This window comes from Carlito syrichta, unplaced genomic scaffold (assembly GCF_000164805.1).
Source record: "Carlito syrichta isolate Samal-C Ts95f unplaced genomic scaffold, Tarsius_syrichta-2.0.1 Scaffold308943, whole genome shotgun sequence".
Taxonomy (NCBI): domain Eukaryota; kingdom Metazoa; phylum Chordata; class Mammalia; order Primates; family Tarsiidae; genus Carlito; species Carlito syrichta.
This window is the reverse complement of record NW_007253039.1, coordinates 7,959-13,349: the sequence shown is the minus strand read 5'-3', so window position 1 is coordinate 13,349 and position 5,391 is coordinate 7,959. Positions and strand designations below refer to the sequence as shown.

At 37.2% G+C, this 5,391-nt stretch overlaps 1 long non-coding RNA gene across 1 annotated transcript; it reads right to left on the bottom strand.

The window, feature by feature from the left end:
- Positions 1 to 676: 676 nt before the first annotated feature.
- On the bottom strand, positions 677 to 3,860 carry LOC110596410. The gene is made up of 3 exons (XR_002482443.1): positions 3,725 to 3,860; positions 3,341 to 3,496; positions 677 to 785 (listed from the first exon to the last, which is right to left on the bottom strand). It is a non-coding gene; the product is annotated as an uncharacterized LOC110596410 (long non-coding RNA).
- Positions 3,861 to 5,391: the final 1,531 nt, after the last annotated feature.

Here is a 5,391-nt window from a genome sequence, read left to right as displayed (position 1 = left end):
TCTCTCTCTCTTTTCTTTTTTCCCCATTACAGATCCTCTCTGTAGCAGCCCCCTTTAATAAATCTCTTGGTCCTGGCCGGGTGTGGAGTCATTACTGGTGCCGAAATTCTTTTAGACCTGACAGCACACTGCCTCCTTCACAATGAAAAGCATCCCAGTTAGATGAAGAAAGACCTTTACAGCCACTTTAGCTAATGGGGCACTTAGACAATATTTAGCAAAATTAGCTCATTTACTTTTTCATTCAATCCACATTTACTAAGCACCTACTAAGTATTTAAACATAGTCCCTTTGTTCTTGCTACCACTTCAAACTGCTTCTCTGTTTCCACAAGACAAATAGAAAATGACTGGATGGATTTTTTTCTCAAAATATAAAATTGGCACCTGAGAAAAAATGAAATATAGAAAAAAACAATCAGAATGTATTTGGTAAGAAAAATATAAATCAAGTTCATGAGGAAAAGGAGATAATTTTTGGAGCAATAAAAAACCAAAGCTACGGGGAAACACCCCATATCAACAGGGTGCCTGAATGAAACGCAATTGTATACCTAACCCTTAACTGTACCCCACAACTTCACAATAAAAATTAAAAAATTAAAAAATTAAAAAAATTTAAAAAAACCAAAGCTTATAAAGATATTCACAAGTATAAAATAAGGAAAACCTTTACCTGCTGCCCTGTAAAGTATTTTAGGTTCAAAAAATATACAAGGATTTTTATCCTCTATGCATGACAGAAGAAGCCCCTTGGCATGGAAAGGGCTTCTGTGTACAACCACCTGCAAAAACAGATTTTCTTGAAAGAAAATTTTAGTAAAAATATATCCCAGTAAACTCACTTATAAGAAGCACTGGTATCAAATAACCAATTGTTACTGATGAAAAGCAGAAAACTAGTATTTGTTTTTAGCCTAATTACCACTTATTAGCTTTATATATTGTGTCCCCCCCAAAAAAATTCCTTTTGTCCAACAACTATTTATCAGATGCCTACCATGCTCTGATAACTAAGATACTGCTCTGCTCTTAAGGAGCTAAACTTGCCTATTTAAAGAATAAAAGAAATCTTCAAAGAGCATTCATCAAAGCAAAAAAGTAATATTGTCATTATCTACTTGTATTTGCCTGTAAATAAAGATCTTCTACGAATACTCTGTCACTACTTTCAAAGTGCATGCAACTCTCTCCTCCAGTTTCAACATGCCAGAACCTCCTTCTTTCCTAGGAAAACCATCTTCATTTCATAGCTGAAAAAGTAATCCACTGAATTTTACGATCCAGGCACTACAATTCCAGTTACATAAGGCAGAGCAAAAGGACAACTGTGGATACTCCACATGTCTGCATCACAGGAAAAAGCTCCAGGACCTTATCGAGAATGAGGACAATGAGGAAGATGATAATGACAGCAAGATATCCATGGGCTAACTTGACCAAGCACTCTTTGAATTCATTCATCTACTGCTTAGCCACCCCACTCAGCAGCTGTTATTTTTTCCCCCATTTTAGAAATAGAGACTGGGGCTTAGAGAGAATAAGTAGCTTGAGTCAGCTCACACTGCTTGCTGGACCAGGGATCCTCACCTTGTTCAGACTGATACCAAAGCCTCACAACTTCTATACTGTGTTGCCTCAAATGACAAACCTATGTCGAATTTGTAATGACTATACAATAATCATATAAAGACAAGTATTACACAGGAAGGAGTATCATTCAAATAAACCTGAATTCATCACAAAGACTAAAGTAAGTTTCCCGGAGGCAAACGATACTTGCCTTTCACAGTCATTTTCATGCCATTTTTATTGAAGTACATAAATTAAAAAGCAGCACAAATGTCACCATTTTATCTTCTGTAAATAGACCTTTGAACACATTAATATCACATAACATCTTTATCTAATGTTTCTACTTTTTAGTTTCTCTTTATCACTTTCTTCATATTAACCTTTTGCGCTTCATGTATATTTTCATTTGGGCTGAAAAATAAGGAAGAGAAGTTGGAGGAAGGAAAGAGGAGGAGAAAAAGAGAAGGCAGGGGACTGAGAGGAAATAATTCTTCTAGAAAACACTGAGTGATGTTATAAATGTTAAATGTGAGTTAATGTTCAGCCAAGCACAAAAATAACTGTTGTCTCAAGTGTGGCTTCTCTCCTAACCCACCACTTCTAGTTCACATTAGAAGAATCAGGCAACCTTGACTCAAGTCATAAGAAACTTGATGATTTTAATCTGGTAGAAAAAACAAATAATAAAATAAAAACAAGCTGGGTTGGTGGCTCAGTCAGTAATCCCATGCTTTGGGAGGCTGAGGTGAGTGGATTGCCTAAGTCCATGGGTTCGAGACCCACCTGGACAACTTGGCGAGACCTCATCTCTACAATAAATTTTTTAAAAAATTAGCCAGGCATGGTAGCGCTGCCTCTAGTTCCAGCTACTTGGAAGGCTGAGGCAGAAGGATCTCCGGAGCCCAGCAAGTTGAGGCTCCAGTGGCCAGGAGCATGCCACTGCACTCTAGTCTGGGCGACAGAGTGAGACTCCAACTCAAAATAAATAAATAAATAAATAATAAAATAACATAACATAAACACAGGTTCACAACCCATTCATGTGGTCAAAAAATAAAGACATGTCTCTGAACTGACATATCTGTGGGTCTCTATAGTGGTCCCCTACAAAGCTTATTTAGAAAATAAAAATGAAAAAGATGTTAATATAAAAAATGAAGACAGAAAATACTCTAAATATACTCTTCTTTCCAAAAGAACTAAGCTATTGTGAAAGGATGGATATAAAAGGGAAAAGGGAGTTGCTTCAGAATTGATTGTTTGAGCAAATATTAACTTACTCTAGACAGAAGAAAACACACATAGGCAACAGTCTTCTCTCATTCTATTTCACAAGTAAGAAACGGATTTAAAGGAATAAGTCCTATCCCTCTGACTTTGAGGTAAATATATACTAAATGGTAGATTTATTAAAATCATTTCAGAGTCAGTTGAGTGAGAAAGACAAGTTAGAAACAAACATAAAGCTCTGCAAAGAGAGGGAAGATAAACCAACAGTGTTCTCAGTCTTATTCTTCGAAGTCTATAACTAATGCCAGAGTCAAGCCAGTGCTGCTTTAAGAAGAACATTCTATAAAACTGGGCATTGGACAGCATATTTAAAGAACTGCTAGGCTCCCTTACTTAAATGCAGGTAGGTTCGCACAAATTCCAAAGCATAGTTTTTCTAGAATTCCTCTAGACAGGCATATTCATTCATATTAACAGAATCAGCCAAAATGGAAAAGTCAAATAGAGATCAAATAAAGTACACAAGTGAGGATACCTTGATTCCTGGGCAATGAGCAAAAAAAGCCTCAGAACTCTGAGAATGATAGAGAGCCCCGTGGCCAACACAGCCCTAAGGTGCCCAGATAGTGAGGCTTCCACAGTTAAAAAGATCCCCAGAGTGGTAGCGGTACTTGGCAGCTTCATTCACAATCTAGGGGAAGAAAGAAAAAAGGGACATGTCACAGTGAGGCCTTCCTTCCCAACCATTCTCTCAGATCTTTAAATATATGCTCATAACAAAATGGTGACTGTAATACACCAGCTCACAGTAACAAAACATCCTTGGGATGGGGATGGGGGTGAAAGGGTAGAGGCAATACTTAAAACTTCACTAACAACCTGAGAAATGCTCATGAATGGTAAAATGCAATGTACTTACCTGATCAAAAGCAGGAAAGATGTAATCTGCAAACTGAATTTCTGCAATGACAGTAGCACCAGTGACTGCAATTCCGATTCCAAATCCAACAATTCCTTGTTCGCATAATGGAGTATTAAAAACTCGATCCTTCCCTGAGAAAAAAGAAGGTAATGTTGACATGGCAATGAGAGTCATGGAATGCATAACACATTCAAAAATGCAGCAAATTAATAATAGTGAAATGGAGCAACACAGTACAGGCAGAGGGAATAGGAAATAAATAGTGTGACTGTTTATTTTAATGCAATCAGTAACTATACTTAATTATATTAACTGTAAGTAATATAAGTGTTCCAATGAAAAGAAAGATTGTCACACTGGGGTGAAAGAAAGTAAAACTCAACTACTTAAAAGAAAACACAAGCCAAAGTAAAGAAAAGCTGTAAGAAAAAAGAAGGAAATAATGCACAATGAAAAACCTAACCCCCAAAAGTTGGTGTCACTATATTAATAGCAGACAAAGTAGATTTTAAGGGAAAAGTCATACCAGAGATAAAGAGGGAATATTCATACTGTTACAAGGCTCAATTGACAGGAAAGACATAACAATTCTAAATGTAAACTCATCTAACAAAGGGCTCCACATAAACGGGAAAAATTAACACAACTAAAAGGAGAAATGGACAAATTCACATGTGGGAGATTTTTAACATACCAGGCTTAATAATGGACAGAGAAAACATGGCAAAAAGGGGGGAATATAAAAAATATAGCAGATATGCAAGCATGATCAACAAACATGGCCTAACTGACATACACAGGACCCTGCACCCAACAGCGAAGAAAACAAATCTTATTCAAGTAGACAGTAAACCCTGACATTATTTGACCATACTGAGCTATAAATCCAATCTCAACAAATTTTAAAGGATTAAAATCATACAAATTTTCTATGATGGTGTTAAGTTAGGAATCAATAATAAAACAATAATTGGAAAATCTTCATTAGAAAGTTTTAATACATGTACAATAATACCCACAGCTCAAGAAGAAACTATAATGGAAATTTAAAAAACATATTAAACTGAATCATCATGAAAAAATGATGTATCACAATGGATTAGAGTTTTGAAGGTAATGACAGAGTTACCTCCTTCACACTATCCTTCCCATATTTAATGATTGTAAATTAGGCAAAATATAACAAATAACCACATAAAGGTGCAGAAGGGTCAAAAGGAGGCATAAAATGAGGGGGTCTTGACCCTTGGGAGGAGGAAGGGAAGGGCAGTGGGTGAGCAGACATTTCTAAGGCTTGTTCTAGGAGGAATACCAAGTGTATGCATCAGGACAGCTAGAATTCAGACAAACAAACTCCTCTCGTTGGCATGAGGTGTCAGAAAATGAACAGCCTGGGGAGACCAGTGGCTGAAAATGGGGGGACACCTAAGGAGGAAGCCACAAAATCTGTGCCTGCCGTGCTCGGATCCTTGCCCACGCTTGTGCCTACAGAACATGCCAAAAGCCCAGCAGCAAAAACCTGTGCAGACTCAAAAAGCTGAGCAGGCCAGGTACTGTCATCCCAACATTTTGGGAGGCTGAGGTGGGAGGATGACTTGAGGCCAAGAGTTCAGAACCAGTTTGGCCAACATAGTAAGACCAGTCTCTATAATTAATTTTTTTAA